An 18,197-nucleotide genomic window follows, 5' to 3' on the forward strand; every position below is an offset into this window, starting at 1 on the left:
GAACATATATTAATAGGGAAGTAATCACAATATAATACGTGAAAGAATCAAGCTACAAAATGGATTGGTCCAGTTCAGAGATACCTGTGCTTGTGCATGCATATACCCAAAGAAAAAAAAGATGGGCACAAAATAAAGCAAAAATTTACAATAACTTAAGTGATGGAATTGTGGGTAATTTTTATTCTGTCTTCATTTTTTCCTTCTATAAAATTTTGAAATAAAAATAATTTTGTAATTTTTATTACCAGAAAGACATTGCAGGCATGCCTCGTTTTATTGTGCTTGGCTTTATTATGCTTAGCAGATAGTGCATTTTAAGGCCTTCCACCAGCAAAAAGATTACGGCTCACTGAAGGCTCAGATGATGGTTAGCATTTTTAGCAATAAAAGTTGGGTTTTTGGCAACTTCCCTGGCCTCCATCTCCTCCATCTTTCTTTCTTCGGGGCCAGGGAACCTTGCCGGGCGGGATGTGCTGTACTCAATAAAGCCTTTTGTTATTCCACACTTGGTGGCTCCGGGCTCCTTCCTTCCTTCCTTCTCGGCGGGGAAAAATACCTTACATTTTGGTGCTAAAAACCCAGGAGGAGTTAGAAGTCCGCAAGGACCGCTCCTCTTCCTCATCCCCTCCGAGAAAGAACTAGGATCTCCGACCTTCCACCCACTTTGGCGCACGGTGAAGTAAGTCCCCTGCTTCCACCCACCCTTGAGTTCTTTCCGCCGAGACTCCCTGTCCGAAACTGTAGCTACGTCAGGGAAGTCTTTTCCGTCCATCTGTCTGAGTGCGTGTGCTTGTGGAGACATCCCCAAGCACATCCACTTTACCTTTTCCGTCCGTGGCCGGACCTTGAGTTTTTAGGACGCTAACACTCAAATCTGACCACTCCGAGGACTGGGGGCGGCCGTGGGGGCACAGGAATCTCCCTTCCTAAAGAAGAAGAAACTGTTCTTCTTCTCTGCTGTGGCCAGGCCACAGAACTCACTGAATTAGCCTCCCGAAGGGACTTTTGGTGTTAACAACCTCACCAATTTAACTATCGCCAAAAAAGCTGGGAACTGATTGGAGATCCCTTACATTCACGGCTCCTAATTATTTGCGTGCCTGTCCTTAATCTCTGTGCCGCCTATTCCACCACACAGGCCTTTTTCTGGCCAGAGAAACCTCCCCTAAAACCTCCACTCCTAATCTTTCCTTCTCCGCGGACTCCCAACCCTCTCTCCCTCCTATCTGACCACTGGGGGTGCCCCTCTCTCGGGACTTTTCTCTGGTCCCTCTGTGGACCTCTTTTGTGCTCAGGTCTCTTCCCTCTGAGAGCCCCCTCTCCTCCATTCGCAAAAACCTGAATAAAAAAAGGGTTTTTTTTGTATTTTTCCGAATTGAGAAGCAGAGGGTGGCAGACAGAAAGACTGCCACATGCACCCAACTGGGATCCACCTGGCATGCCCACCAGGGAGCGATGCTCGGCCCATCTGGAGCGTTGCTCTGCTGCACCAGAGCCATTATAGTGCCTGAGGCAGAGTCCATGGAGCTGTCCTCAGCGGCAGGGCCAACTTTGCTCCCATGGAGCTTTGGCTGCAGGAGGGGAAGAGAGAGATAGAAAGGAGAGAGGGGGAAGGGTGGAGAAGCAGATGGGCGCTTCTCTGTGCCCTGGCTGGGAGTCGAACCTGGGACTTCCATATGCTGGGCTGACACTCTACTGATGAGCCAACTTACCAGGGCCAGCAATAAAAGTATTTTTATTTATTTTATTTTTATTTTTTTGTGTGACAGAGGCAGAGAGAGAGAGAGAGACAGAGGGACAGAGAGAGGGATAGAGAAACAGGAAGGGAGAGAGATGAGAAGCATCAATTATTTGTTGGGGCACCTTAGTTGTTCATTGATTGCTTTCTCATATGAGCCTGGACTGGAGGGGGGAGGTGGCTACAACAGAGTGAGTAACCCCTTGCTCAAGCCAGAGACCTTGGGCTTCAAGCCAGCGATCTTTGGGCTCAAGCCAGCAACTATGGGGTCATGTTTATGATCCCACACTCAAGCCAGCGACCCCACGCTCAAGCTGGTGAGCTCACACTCAAGCTGTATGAGCCCACGCTCAAGCCATCGACCTCAGGGTTTCGATCCTGGGTCCTCTGCATCCCAGTCCAATGCTCTATTCATTGTACCACTGCCTGGTCAGGCAATATAAGTATTTTTATTTTTTAAATATTTTTTATTTATTCATTTTAGAGAGGAGAGAGAGAGAGAGAGAGAAGGGGGAAGGAGCAGAAAGCAACAAGTCCCATATGTGCCTTGACCAGGCAAGCCCAGGTTTTTGAACTGGCGACCTCAGTGTTTCCAGGTCAACACTTTATCCACTGCACTACCACAGGCCAGGCAATATAAGTATTTTTAAATTAAGGTATATACATTGTTTTGGGTTTTTTTTAGATACTTAAGAGACTACAGTATAGTGTAAACACTATTTTTTATATACAGTGGCAAGCCAAAAAACTTGTGTGATTTACTTTATTATGATATATGCTTTATTTTGGTGGTCTGGAACCAAACTGGAACATTTCCAAGATATGCCTGTATTTTTTTTTAATTTTTATTTTTTGTATTTTTCTGAAGCTGGAAACGGGGAGAGACAGTCAGACAGACTCCCTCCCGCATGCGCCTGACCGGGATCCACCCGGCATGCCCACCAGGGGCAACGCTCTGCCCACCAGGGGGCGATGCTCTGGGGGCGATGCTCTGCCCCTCCGGGGCGTCGCTCTGCCGTGACCAGAGCCACTCTAGCGCCTGGGGCAGAGGCCAAGGAGCCATCCCCAGCGCCCGGGCCATCTTTGCTCCAGTGGAGCCTCGGCTGCAGGAGGGGAAGAGAGAGACAGAGAGGAAGGAGGGGGGGGGGGTGGAGAAGCAAATGGGCGCTTCTCCTGTGTGCCCTGGCCGGGAATCGAACCCGGGTCCCCCGCACGCCAGGCTGACGCTCTACCGCTGAGCCAACCGGCCAGGGCCTGTGCCTGTATTTTAAAAGAATATTATGCCTGGCCAGGCAGTGGCGCAGTGGATAGAGCGTCGGACTGGGATGCAGAGGATCCAGGTTCGAGACCCCAAGGTCGCCAGCTTGAGCACGGACTCATCTGGTTTGAGCAAAAGCTCACCAGCTTCATCCCAAGGTCGCTGGCTCCAGCAAGGGGTTACTCAGTCTGCTGAAGACCTGCAGTCAAGGCACATATGAGAAAGCAATCAATGAATAACTAAGGTGTTGCAACGTGCAACGAAAAACTAATGATTGATGTTTCTCATCTCTCCGTTCCTTCTGTCTGTCCCTGTCTATCCCTCTCTCTGACTCTCTGTCTCTGTAAAAAAAAAAAAAAAAAAAAAAAAAAGAATATTAGAAATGGTAAAACATAGACCCTGACCATTTGGCTCATTGGTAGAGTGTGGGCCCAGTGTGTGGAAGTCCTGGGTTTGATTTCTGATCAGGGCACACAGAAGAAGTGATCATCTGCTTCTCCACCCCTCCCGCTCCCACCTTCTCTCTCTCTCTCTCTCTCTTCCCCTCCTGCAGCAGCCTTGGCTCAAAAGGTTTGAGCCAGTTGGCCCCGGGCACTGAGGATGGCTCCATGGCCTCACGCCAGAATAACTAGGTGGCTGAACAACAGAGCAGCAGCCCCATGTAGGCAGAGCACCAGCCAGTAGGGGGCTTGACGGGTGCATCTGTCCCTCTGCCTACCTGCTTCTCACTTAATATAAAAAAAGAAAAAGAGAAAAAAAGGGGAAAAAAACAGTTATTTTCAGGGGCATTCTTGTTTATTTTCTGTGTTTTATAGGAATTGAAGGCTAGTCAGCTTGTTTGACCCTACTTGGCAGCGGATAAAGCGTGACTGAGGTCACTGGTTTGAAACCCCAGGCTTACCCAGTCAAAGCATATACAAGGAGCAAATACTATGAATTGATGCTTCCTGCTCCTCCCTCCCCTCTGTCTCTCTCTTGGTCTCTCCCCTCTTTCTGAAGCAATAAATAAAATCTCTAAAGATAAATAAATAAAATAAAGTCAGCTTGTTTGAACCATACATATCAAGACTTGTCTCCACCAGCTAGCTAGCGGCATATGTGACCTCCACAAAGTGGTGGACTGACTCTAGCTTTGTAATGTGCATCTAAGAAATACTTTCAGGGATCTGTGGTTTTACCTGACAAGACCCCCAAATCGGGCCCGTTGGCAGGGACTCTTAACCTACCTCTGAGATATACCCCAGAGAGCCCGAGCTGCCTGAGAGCATAGAGGATATCAAAAGGAGCTTTGGGCGTGGGCAGCTCCTGTAGCGCCGGGTGGTTTGCCTTTGTTAGCCTGGTGCAATACAAGGTTTTGCTGTTAGGTAGTGTGGGGGGCTTACGCAGTTGTAAAGTAAACTGTATACATCTAAATACGCAATATAATGGGAGTGGGGGGGGGGATGATCTTTCCCTAGCCATGTTACTTCCAGAGAAAAAAATATGTTGGCAGGTTAATAGACTGTCCAGCAGAGGTCAGTCTGGGCATGTAAAGATCAGATTAGTCCAGTAGCATTTTGATGACACTGTCTGTTAAATGCTTATTTTTGTAAAAGTGATCTCAAAATTAGTCTCCTTATAGGAATTTTTCTTTAGGAGGATAAGGTATTGAATAAGCCCCTCTAAAATGAATCTATTTTAAAAAGTGAGTCTATTGGTTGACAGTCAAAACACTTTGATAAAACATCTTGTACCTATTTTAATACTAAACACTCTTATGTGATCCTAGTATGTCGAATACTCAAATGCCTTTTAAAAACTGAAAGATTTTGGCTGTTTTCTTGATTTAGGAAAACTAAGAATCTAGGGCGGGAAATGACTTCTTAGGGTTAGTTTCTCTACTAATATTCTTTGTAAAATCATCATACTTCACAGGAAATATCCGGAAGCTCCTCGCCTCGTGCCTGGCATAGGGAAGGCACTCAGTAAATGCCACTGTATTTTAGGAAGATGTGACCTTAGAGAAGAGAACACAGCTGGAATTACATCCTGTTTAGCCATGTGGTTTCACTTTTCACATAAGTGGGTCTTACTTCTCCAAGTAGATTAGTCATTTCCTGGAAAATGGGTTGTGTTTTCACTTCCTAAAAGAGCCACCTGCTCTGCAGGTCTTCTCCAATAAATAATAGTTGAATGAGAATTCATGATGGTTGGAAACAGCTCAGTGGATATTTTCTATGGTTATTTTGCACATGTAACTTGGAAGTAGCTCAGCTTATGTGAAGGGAGTATATATTTTCCTTAGGAAAAAAAGTTTCAAATCTGTCACAAAGAAATAATAGGAATATTGAACTCTGAAAGAAAATGGAAATAATATTAAATCCAAAAATATTCCTGTGTCTTTACTGTTTTCTAGACACTTAAACTTGGCAGTGGGGAAGCAGTAAATGCAAATTCAGAATGACTAAGATAGACTCATATGACTGTATTAAGGAAGTTGGAAACCAGCCTGACCAGGCAGTGGTGCCGGGGATAGAGCGTTGGACTCGGATGCAGAGGACCCAGGTTTGAAACTCCGAGATTGCTGGCTTGAGCATGGGGTCGCTGGCTTGAGCATGAAATGGTATACATCACCCCATGGTGGCTAGCTTGAGCCTGAAGGTCGCTGGCTTGAAGCCCAAGGTCACTGGCTTGAGCAAGGGATCACTTGCTCTGCTATAGCCCTCTGGTCAAGGCACATATGAGAAAGCAGTCGAACATCTATGGAGCTGCAATGAAGAATTGATGCTTCTCATCTCTCTCCCTTCCTGTCTGTCGGTCCCTCTCTCTGTCTCTCTCTCTGTCACAAAAAATAAAAAGAATGAAAGTTGGAAACCAGTTCAATTCCAGATAAGAATTATGACTGAGGAATTCTGATAAAACTGACTCTTGCTTATGGCTGTGTAGAGTGAAATGTATACAGGTGAAGTCTGAATCATCTAGCGCAGGGGTCAGGAACCTTTTTGGCTGAGAGAGCCATGAACGCCATATATTTTAAAATGTAATTCCGTGAGAGCCATACAATATGTTTAACACTAAATACTAGTAAATGTGTGCATTTTATGTAAGACCAACACTTTTAAAGTACAATAAGTCTCTGAATTCTTTTTAATAACGTTGCTATACTGTTGCTAACCAATGATGAATAAAGTACTTCTTACCATTAATGCGACTTCTGGTGCTGCATGGTTTTGCTGATGATGGCTTTGTTTTTTTTTTGTTTTTTTTTTTGCATTTTTCTGAAGCTGGAAACAGGGAGAGACAGTCAGACAGACTCCCGCATGCGCCCGACCGGGATCCACCCGGCACGCCCACCAGGGGGCGACGCTCTGCCCATCCTGGGCGTCACCATGTTGCGACCCTCCTGGGTGTCGCCATGTTGCAACCAGAGCCACTCTAGCGCCTGGGGCAGAGGCCACAGAGCCATCCCCAGCGCCCAGGCCATCTTTGCTCCAATGGAGCCTTGGCTGCGGGAGGGGAAGAGAGAGACAGAGAGGAAGGCGCGGCGGAGGGGTGGAGAAGCAAATGGGCGCTTCTCCTATGTGCCCTGGCCGGGAATCGAACCCGGGTCCTCCGCACGCTAGGCCGACGCTCTACCGCTGAGCCAACCGGCCAGGGCCTTGATGATGGCTTTGTAGTCTGGTTGATACGTGGTAAGGTTAAGCTTCATGCAGGTGTTGAGACTTCCATCCGTTAAACGTGATCGTAGGTTGGCCTTACCGTTCTTTAGATGTGAGAAAGACTGCTCCCATGCATACGTAGAGCCAAACATTGTTAGTACAGCAATACTCACACGCTTCAGTGTGTGGTATGTGACGGGAAGCGCGTTCCAAGTTTGGACAATCAGCTGGTTCGCAGGTTGAAGTTTTTTCATTTCTCCCCACTTGTGTTTGCTCGCCAACTCTGCTTGCTGTTGTGCAAGTCTTTCCAAAATTTCATTCAATGACTTGAACTTATTCACCCACATGTCTGAGGCCGTCAGCTCAAAAATCTCTGACGGAGACAGCAGGAATGTAACTCAGGTCGGTGCTGTCCACTGCACACTCATGTGGATGGGTGATGAACTTAAAAAGATGAGTGCACTGGCCCTGGCCGGTTGGCTCAGCGGTAGAGCGTCGGCCTAGCGTGCGGAGGACCCGGGTTTGATTCCCGGCCAGGGCACACAGGAGAGGCGCCCATTTGCTTCTCCACCCCCACCCCCTCCTTCCTCTCTGTCTCTCTCTTCCCCTCCCGCAGCCCAGTGAGGCTCCATTGGAGCAGGGATGGCCCGGGCGCTGGGGATGGCTCTGTGGCCTCTGCCTCAGGCGCTAGAGTGGCTCTGGTCGCAACGTGGCAACACCCAGGATGGGCAGAGCTTCGCCCCATGGTGGGCGTGCCGGGTGGATCCCGGTCGGGCGCATGCGGGAGTCTGTCTGACTGTCTCTCCCCGTTTCCAGCTTTAGAAAAATGCAAAAAAAAAAAAAAAAGACGAGTGCACTCACTAAATTCTCCAAAGCGTGCTTTGAATGACTGCAGGAGATTAGATGTGAAGCCTGCTAGCTGCTGGAGATCAAGATGTTGAGCAGGGTCACTTGCTGTGCATGCATCTTTAAACTCTCCCAGTTTTTCAAAGTGTAGTAAACGACTTGTTTCAATGTCGGCGATGAAGAGTTCCAGCTTGTTTTCAAATGCAAACACTGCTTGTTGAAGGGATAAGACTGTATTTCCAATGCCTTGCATTTTCACATTGAGCTGGTTCAAATGTTCAGTCATGTTCACGAGATATTAGAACTTCAGAAGCCACTCAGTGTTCGCTAACTCAGGATGCTCGACGTTTTTCATTTCAAGAAAAGTCCGGATTTCGCTCAGACAAGCCAGGAAACGGCTGAGCACCTTCCCTCTTGACAACCAATGCACATTGCTGTGCAGAAGCAGACCAGGATAATTATTCCCAACTTCATCCAGCAGTGGTTTAAACTGGCGATCATTTAAAGCTTGGGCAACAATAAAGTTGACCACCCGAATGACCAGCAACATCACTTCACCAAGCTGCTCACCACACATCTGAGCACAAAGCGCCTCCTGATGTAGGATGCAGTGAAAACTTAGGATGGGTCTCTTTTCATATTCATGAAGAAGTGCTACGAATCCTGTTTTTCCCCACCATGCACAGAGCACAATCAGTACACACCAAAATAAGTTTATCCATCGGTAGATTTTTTTTCTTTAGTGAACTCAGTGAAAGACTTGAATAAATCCTCCCCTCTTGTTGTCTCTTTCATAGGCAAAACAGCAAGACTTTCCTCACATAGTGTGTCACCAGCAGCATACTTTGCAATCATGCTGAACTGGGATAAATGGCTTATGTCTGCTGACTCATCCAAAGCGACAGGAAAGAATGGTGCTGCATTTATGTTCTTCACTTGTGTTGCCTCAGTTTGATTTGCCATCATGACAGTACGATCGTGAACAGTTCTTTATGACAGAGGCATGTCTTTTATTCATTTGATTATCTTGTCTTTATCCGAAAAGTTGTCAAAAAGTTCATTGGCAACATCAAGCATGAATGTTTTGGCATACTCCCCACTTGTGAATGGCTTTCGATTTCTCACAATTGCTAAAGCACCAGCAAAGCTAGGCGAATTCCAGTCACCTTTTTGGGTCCAAACACGGAGTTGCTGCTGACTAGCTTGCACTCTGCACAGTAGCTCTTGACATGCTTTCTTCCTGCTGTCCCCCGCTGGATATTTCGATGCAAATGTAGTATAGCGTGTGTCGAAGTGCCACTTTATATTTGACCGTTTCATCGATGCAATTTTATCATTGCATATTGGGCACACTGCAGAACCTGCTCTCTCCACAAAGGCAAATTCCTCTGTCCATTCCTGCTGAAAGTACAATACTCATCTTTTTTCTTTTAATTTTTTTTAATTTATTCATTTTAGAGAGGAGAGGGAGAGACAGAGAGAGAGAGAGACAGACAGAGAGGAGAGACAGAGAGAGAGAAGGGGGGAGGAGCTGGAAGCATCAACTCCCATATGTACCTTGACCAGGCAAGCCCAGGGTTTTGAACCGGCGACCTCAGCATTTCCAGGTCGACGCTTTATCCACTGCACCACCACAGGTCAGGCTCATCTTTTTTCTTTTAGCCATCTTCTTTGTCAAAAGGGTTTCTGCAATTAACTAGCTGACTACTTGATTAAAAGGAGGGAAGTTTACTTCCTGACCTCACAATGACTCGTGTACATTATGCATTATCCAATAAAAATTTGGTGGTATCCCAGAGGACAGCTGTGATTGGCTCCAGCCATCCGCAACCATAAACATGAGTGGTAGGAAATGAATGGATTGTAATACATGAGAATGTTTTATATTTTTAACATTATTTTTTTTTTATTAAAGATTTGTCTGCGAGCCAGATGCAGCCATCAAAAGAGCCACATCTGGTGGCTTTAAGCCATAGGTTTCTGACCCCTGATCTAGCGTTCTCTTGTAGCATTTGCTGCTACTAATCTGAGTAATTGAATAATGTGAATAATGGAAATTGGAGATCCTATGAATTCCCCCAATAGATAAGGTACAGATAATAGTGCCCCTTGGATTTAATCTGACGGGGAGGACTGCCTGCACCTCTGGTTTTCACTGGATTATCTTGGACCTTTGTTCCCCACCCACCTTTTCCTTCCAGGAAAGAGTCTAGCTGGTCTGTGAGCCCAGGTTATATGGTCACCCCTCCAATTAGGGAGCAGAGAAAGATATATCTAGGAACCCTGGCTCTCCAGTTTCAAAGTCTCATGGGAACACATTAAATTTGGACTCAGGCCCGCAAATATCTCCTGTGATGGCACCATCCATGATTTCCCCTCTCTCCAGGAGTGGTTCATCTGCAGCCACGTTTCCAAGGTTAGTCCCAGCATGTTCCTGGGAATTGCCTCGTCATTCCACTGGTCACAGTGGGCTCAGGAAATCAGACCTGGCTTCACCCTCGCCTGAGCTTTGCTCATGCTGTTCCTCTGCAGGGCCCTGTGCACTCCCACCATTCTTCACCACGTGGAATCAGCTGCATCCTTCAAGGGCCAGCTCAAAAGTCACATCCGTGAAGCTGTCCTTCCCTCCTCCTGTGCCTGTCACTACTTATGATGTCATGTGAATTGAATTCCCATCTCCCTCCCCAACTAGACTGAGTGCTGGTTACCCAGATGTCACCCACCACTCATGTTGGTCAAATAAGTTTTTAAATATGATATATGTTTGCTCGCTTATAGTTTGTATTGGGTGTGGGGGACAGGCTGTAAGCAGGCAGGGTCATTATAGCCTAAGGCTTAGTTTTAAGACTAAGCTTTTCCCCACACCCTTGACTGATTGCATTATGTGGGGTGGTGCACTCTCATGAGGAATCCCATTATTCCTCAGATAAGTGACTTTGTATCAGACTTCTTTTGTTTGTATATTGGATTAAAGGTTTTGTTTTCTACACTATAAAATGGGGCAGAGGAGCCCATGCTAGAGGAAGCAGAGAAAGGCCACATGGAGGAGAGGAGAAGCAGCCAAGATGGTGGAGTGCTGAGAGAGAAGCCAGTTAGTGCAGAGTTTGTGCAGGGAGAAGGAGATGGAGAACAGAGGTGAATAAGACTGGTGAGCTAGAAACCTTTGATTCTAGGAAACTCGGATAAGTCAGTAGCTTTGTGAGCACTGAATGAGTGGGTTTTGGAGCCCAGTGTGTATTTCTTGCCCGCCAGGTGCAAGCTAGGATTAAAGCTAATGGCCCACCAGTTCTTGGCTCCGTTGTTTCTTTACTGACTGTCCGAATCCAATGCGAACCTGCATGGGCCAGGCAGCTGTGATGGTGGCTGTGGCTACTGGCTTTATACCTCATCTTTTAGGTCACGGGTCCCCAAACTTTTTACACAGGGGGCCAGTTCACTGTCCCTCAGACTGTTGGAGGGCCAGACTACAAAAAATCTATGAACAAATCCCTATGCACACTGCACATATCTTATTTTAAAGTAAAAAAACAATGAAAACAAATACAATATTTAAAATAAAGAACAAGTGCCTGACCGGGTGGTGGTGTAGTGGATAGAGCATCAGACTGGGATGCAGAGGATCCAGGCTCGAGACCCCGAGGTCTGGTTTGAGCAAGGCTCCCCAGCTTGGACCCAAGGTCGCTGGCTCGAGCAAAGGGTCACTCAGTCTGCTCTAGCCCCCCGTTCAAGGCACAGATGAGAAAGCAATCAACGAACAACTAAGGTACCGCAACAAAGAACTGATGCTTCTCATCTCCCTTCCTGTCTGTCCCTTGCTCTGACTCTCTGTCACAAAATAAATAATTAAATTAAAATGCTTTTTAAAAAAAGCTTAAAATAAAGAACAAGTAAATTAAATTTTTTTTTTATTTATTCATTTTTAGAGAGGAGAGAGAGACAGAGAGGGAGAGAGAGGAGAGAGAGAGACAGAGAGAGAGAAGGGGGGAGGAGCTGGAAGCATCAACTCCCATATGTGCCTTGACCAGGCAAGCCCAGGGTTTCGAACTGGCGGCCTCAGCATTTCCAGGTCAATGCTTTATCCACTGTGCCACCACAGGTCAGGCAAGAACAAGTAAATTTAAATCAACAAACTGACCAGTATTTCAATGGGAACTGTGGGCCTGCTTTTGGCTAATGAGATGGTCAATGTGCTTCTCTCACTGACCACCAATGAAAAAGGTGCCCCTTCCTGAAGTGCGGTGGGGGGGCAGATAAATGGCCTCAAGGGGCCGCATGCGGCCCGCGGGCTGTAGTTTGGGGACGCCTGTTCTAGGTCCTCTGTCCTCTTGCTCTCTTGGGCAAGCACCTCTGAGTTACATGGCATGTAACAGTATAAACATCACAGGCAGTCTGTTGCAGGGCTGGTGACTCAGGAGGGGCTTACACAGCCACACATTCTGAGAAAGGCGTTAGGTGAGCTCATGTGTGAACGTCATAGAGTGCACTGTCTAGCCTACTATAATAGTAGGTGACACTAGTACCACCTACAGTATGTGCATAATTGTAATGTAAGCCCCGTGGGCTTTTTTTTCTGTAATGCCATACATGACTTAAGCTTTGATTGCTGAGGCATCCATATGGAAGAGGCATCTGCTTCAAAGAAGCTATATAAACAGAATGCCCACCACACACTAGATAAGAGAGCCAGGCCATCTACCTGCCCCCCAACTGAGCTCCTTTTATTTATTTATTTATTTTCTGAAGTGAGAAGCAAGGAGGCAGAGAGACAGACTTCTGCATGTGCGCAACCGGGGTCCACCCAGCAAGCCCACTAGGGGGCGATGTTCTGCCCATCTGGGCCATTGCTCTGTTGCAACAGAGCCATCTAGCACCTGAGGCGGAGGCCATGAAGCCATCCTCAGCGCCCAGGTCAACTCCGCTCCAATGGAAGCCTTGGCTGCGGGCAGGGGGGAGAGAGAGAGAGAGAGAGAGAGAGAGAGAGAGAAAGGAGAGGAAAAAGGGTGGAGAAGCAGATGGGTACTTCTCCTGTGTGCCCTGACCAGGAATCAAACCTGGGACATCCACCCACCGGACTGACACTCTACCACTGAGCCAACTGACAAGGGCCTTCTTTATTTCAAATTTAATTTTTAAACATCTTTTGCAGCAAGTAAAGCAAGAATGTATTGATTGTGCAGGTGTGATAGGGTATCAAGGAATTGCAAAACTGTTGATACTGGTATTTCAAAAAGAAGAGCCAGGTTCCCCCTTACTCTTCCCTTCTGAGGAGAAAAAAACCCAAGAGAAAGAGATAAAAGGGGCAAAAGTTAGTTAGTAGTTAATCATAATTTTACTATAGTTCTCTAGAAGGACTGAGGCCACTACCTGCTAGACAGACCAAAGAAGGTAGAACTTATCTTCCCTTTCCTAAGAGCCTTTAGGAGACAATGTTTACATATCTTAATTAAAAATTCCTATAACTTTTCCTCCCATCCTGGTGTTCTGAGAGTGATGTATACCTCTAGACCAGGGGTCGAGAACCTTTTTGGCTGAGAGAGACAGAGTCAGAGAGAGGGATAGACAGGGACAGACAGACAGGAACAGAGAGATGAGAAGCATCAATCATTAGTTTTTCGTTGCGTATTGCAACACCTTAGTTGTTCATTGATTGCTTTCTCATATGTGCCTTGACCATAGGCCTTCAGCAGACCGAGTAACCCCTTGCTTGAGCCAGCGACCTTGGGTCCAAGTCGGTGAGCTTTTGCTCAAACCAGATGAGCCCGTGCTCAAGCTGGCAACCTCGGGGTCTTGAACCTGGGTCCTCCGCATCCCAGTCCGATGCTCTATCCACTGCGCCACTGCCTGGTCTGGAGAATGCCACATATTTTAAAATGTAATTCCATGAGAGCCATACAACCACCAGTGTACGTTACACATTATCCAATAAAAATTTGGTGTTGTCCCGGAGGACAGCTGATTGGCTTCAGCCACCCGCAACCATGAACATGAGCGGTAGGAAATGAATGGATTGTAATACATGAGACTGTTTTATATTTTTAACATTATTATTTTTTTATTAAAGATTTGTCTGCGAGCCAGATGCAGCCTTCAAAAGAGCCACATCCGGCTCGCGAGCCATAGGTTCCTGACCTCTGATCTAGACAATGGGATCACGAGCCCACTCCCCTTGCTTGAAAAACCTGCATTCTGTAACATTTTATATGCTAATAATCATCCCTTTTGAAATTCTTTATGTGTATAAAACTTGTAAATTAAACAAGAAAAGGTAATTTCAGTTAGCTTCTCTCCTTATCCTAAGCTAAAACATTTCATTTTCCACTGTTGTGGCAACAAGAATAAGTGTAAACCCTGGAAGATTTGGGAATGTCTTTGATATGCAAAACGACATTTATCTCTACTGTACTGAAATGTAAAACAGTGTTTACAGCTACTGTGCAGGGTGTGTGAAACATTTATCGCTACTGTGTTTTGTGGTCTTGATGTTTAAGAATGTGTTTCCTTTTAATAGAGCCCATAGATAAATGTTGTAAGCTTATCAGTAAATGATTTTTGTATCATTCTGCCCCCCCTTTTCCCCCTTCAACCAGTATGTGATCATGTCTATATAACCAACCTCAGGACTGTAATCGAGGCTGTACGATTTGGGTTAGCTATGCCTCCTGTAAGTCATTATGTAGCTGGCTTATTAATAAATCTCCTTCTAAAATTTCTTCTGTATCCTTCCTTAGTGTCTCTATGTAACCCGTGGATTAAAGTACAGTACTTTATAACACAGGAATACACTCAGAAGGGACTGAGCAGGCAAAGAAAAGGGGCCTTGGAGACAGGTTCAGGGGGCTAGCCTGGCTTGAGCCGCCACTGCCCACTGCCCACTGCTCCCCTGGTTGCAAGTCTCCTGGGGTCCCTTAATACTTAGGAGATAAAGCGTCAACCTGGAACCACTGAGGTTGCCGGTTCAAAACCCTGGCTTGCCTGGTCAAGGTATATATGGGAGTTGATGCCTGCTGCTCCTCCCCGTTCTTTCTCTCTCTCTCTCTCTCTCTCCCTCCCTCCCCCTCTCCTCTCTAAAATGAATGGATAAATAAATAAATAATTTAAAAAATATTTAGGAGATAGAGACAAGGAAATGCTCCTGGTTTGGCTGACCAACCAGTGGAGACCATGACAGCTGGAGAGCTGATGAATATTCTCTTGAGATCCTGCCCTGGGACCTCCACTAAGATCTCTGCCTTCACACTCCTTTGTTTTAGAGATCTTGGTTGATTTAGAAAACTGACCATTGTGCTTTTTTTTTTTTTCCTCTTCTTGACTTTAAATTCTCTCTCCTATATTTTAAATTCACTCATAAAAAGTTAGCCCAGGGCCTGACCAGGCGGTGGCGCAGTGGATAGAGCATCGGACTGGGATGCAGAGGCCCCAGGTTCGAGACCCCGAGGTCGCCAGCTTGAGTGCGAGCTCATCTGGTTTGAGCAAAGCTCACCAGCTTGGACCCAAGGTCGCTGGCTCGAGCAAAGGGTTACTTGGTCTGCTGAAGGCCCGCGGTCAAGGCACATATGAGAAACAATCAATGAACAACTAAGATGTTGCAACACACAATGAAAAACTAATGATTGATGCTTCTCATCTCTCTCCATTCCTGTCTGTCTGTCCCTGTCTATCCCTCTCTCTGACTCATTCTCTGTCTCTGTAAAAAAAAAAAAAAAAAAAAAAAAAAAATCCCAGGAAACTTTGGCCCCCACTCTCGACCCCAATAAAAACAGCACCCCAGGCCCCTGCACCCCTCTCTCTCCACCTTCACTGCCTCCTGGGCAGTCTTGTAGCTCCAGGACTTACAGGTAATAAACACTTTTTCTTCAGAGTTTCTCAGTGGTTATTTGTTGGGCAAACAAGTTTGTAATAAGTGTTTTTCAGGTTTGCTCGCTTATATTTTGCCTAATTGTTGCACTGGCGTGGAGCAGGGCCGTGTTTGCCTACTCTGTGGAAGGCTGCGGGTGCTTGTCCTCAGGGCCGCAGACTGCGGTTGTTTGCTATTGTTTACTGGAGAAGAGGTGTTTTTCCTCCAGCCTGTTTTGCTGGAGAATCCAGAGGGAGAGGGAGGGCTGAGGGGCGTGGGAGGCCTGCTGGGTGGGAGCTGTGAATGTGGAGGGTGAGTTTGGAGAAGTATGGGAAGCGGAGACCCAGTTGGAGGTTGCGAGCCCTGGTTTCCACCTGGCCTGTTTGGCTGGAGACTGCCGAGACTGGTGGGGGCCTGAGACGGGAGAAGGGGAAGCCGTCTTCCTTGTTTGCTCATCCGCGGTTATGAGACTTTAATAAACGGAATGCCCCACCATTTTCTGGCTCCACAGCTCCTTTACCATCTGTCCAAGTCCAATGAGAACCTGCATGGCCATGGCGGTGGCCCCTGGCCTTCCGTGGGACTACCATCATATACCAAAATACCCTTATGTGACGCATGACTATCTCAGAAGCTGCAGTGAGCAACTTCAAACCAGTGGGTAGGATGGATAGATGAGTCAATGAGGCAGCAGGCATCAGAAGCGCCCCCCTGTCTGGGTATCAGGGGAGCCCAACAGGTCTTAGATCAAGGTGGAGGTTGTGGGATAAAGGAAAACAACTTGTTGACCTCATGTTCTTTGCTTCAGCAATTCCCCAATCCCCTTCATCTGGATTCCACATACCAGGGGATGGAAGGAAAAATAACCTGTTTACTATTCCCCACCTCCTTCATCCAGCAACGACTTCCCAGCCCCCTTCATCTAGTTTCTCCAATCATTCCCCAACTCCCCCAGCCAGCTAATGATATTCCTACCTCTCCCTTCCCCCTTCGAGGACCATTTAAACTAGCCAATCAAGAAAGAGTAAGATTGTATGGTCAACACCCATCCAGTGGGAGAAGACCCAGCCTAGGGCTGTGTTAGGAACAAACACAGAACCCACACCCTTGGCCTCAGGCTTGCTGGGCGCTTTTACTAGCAGCAGCACGCCCTTCTGCAGAAGTCATTAAAGTTGACTTGCTCAGGTATTTTGTCTCCATGAGTCTTGCATAATTGCAGTTCTAACAGGGGTCACAAGGCCCTCACATTACTGAACTTAGTTTCCACCCTGGCAAGATGTAGGACAAAATTAAAATTAAGTTGAATTATGCACAAGTATTTCTTTCACACTTGATTGCTGTGGACTGAAATTTATACCTGTGTTTTCCAACTGCCTGTCCACCAGGAATTTTGTGCCATTCTGCTAAAGACTTAACCACCCTGATGTTGTATAAAGATTATAGACCCAATGTAAAGCCAGTAGCCATAGCCACCATCACAGCCGCCTGGCCCGTGCAGGTTCACATTTGATTCGGACAGATGGTAATGAAACAACGGAGCCAAGAACTGGTGGGCCATTACCTTTAATCCTAGCTTACACCCGGTAGGCAAGAAATACACAGAGTGGGAAAACACTTCCCTTTCCATCCAGGGCTCCCAAAGCCACTGACTTATTTGAGTTTCCTAGAATCAAAGGCTTCTACCTCACCAGCCTTATTCACCTCTGTTCCCCATCTCCTTCTCTCTGCACAAACTGGCTTCTCCTTCAGCACTCCACCATCTTGGCTGCTTCTCCTCTCCTCCACGTAGCCTTTCTCTGCTTTCTTACAGCATGGGCTCCTCTGCCCCATTTTATAGTGTAGAAATAAAAACCTTTAATTTAATATACAAACAAGGAAGTCTCTGATACAAAGTCACTTATCTGAGGCATAATGGGATTCCTCATGAGAGTGCATCACCCCACATCATGCAACAGTCAAGGGTGTGGGGAAAAGCTTAGTCTTAAAACTAAGCCTTAGGCTATAAGGACCCTGCCTGCTTACAGCCTGTCCCCCACACCCAATGCAAACTATAAGCGAGCAAACATATATATCATATTTACAAAGTTATTTGACCAACATTCCACCCCTTTTGCTTGCTTCACAATTTAAAGCACAGGTATTCCTGCACAAGGAAATTAGGCACATTACACAAATTACAACAACATGATAATCATACAATTTCAACAATTACAAAGATACACTTTACCAGTCTCTGAGCACTTTGCCAAAAGCGCAAAATGTCCTTGGACTTCTTTCTAGCCATGTTGTTGGGCAGATAAAATGTATTATGCTCACTTTGTTAAAGAGGCCATTGCCCAGGTGATATTAATGTGTGTTGGGGTGGGCTAAAGGCAGGGAGAATCCTTGTAGCCTGGGGCTTGGTTTTGGGATTAAGCCTTTCCTACCCTTTTTGATGTAGGGCGGTACAATCCAATCATGCCTCAGAGAAGTGACTTTGTATTAGAGACTTCCCTGTTTTGTATATTGGATTAAGAGTTTGGATTGCTACACTATAAAATGGGGACGAAGTGGGAGCTTGGGTTCTTGGTTCCTGAGATTAGAAGAGAGAGCAGAGGAGAGCAGAGAAAGGCCACGTGGAGGAGGCCAGGAGAAGCAGCCAAGATGGCGGAGTGCTGAGTGAGATGCCAGTTTGTGTAGAGTTTGTATCTGGGATAAGGAAGAAGATGGGGAACAGAGGTGAATAAGTCTGGTGAGCTAGAAACCTTTGATTCTAGGAAACTCGGATAAGTCAGTAGCTTTGTGAGCACTGAATGTGACTGGGTTTTGGAGCCCAGTGTGTATTTTTACTTGCCCGCCGGGTGCAAGCTAGATTAAAGACTATGGCCCACCAGTTTTTGG

The sequence above is a fragment of the Saccopteryx bilineata genome, chromosome 10 (assembly GCF_036850765.1).
Source record: "Saccopteryx bilineata isolate mSacBil1 chromosome 10, mSacBil1_pri_phased_curated, whole genome shotgun sequence".
In the NCBI taxonomy this organism is placed as follows: domain Eukaryota; kingdom Metazoa; phylum Chordata; class Mammalia; order Chiroptera; family Emballonuridae; genus Saccopteryx; species Saccopteryx bilineata.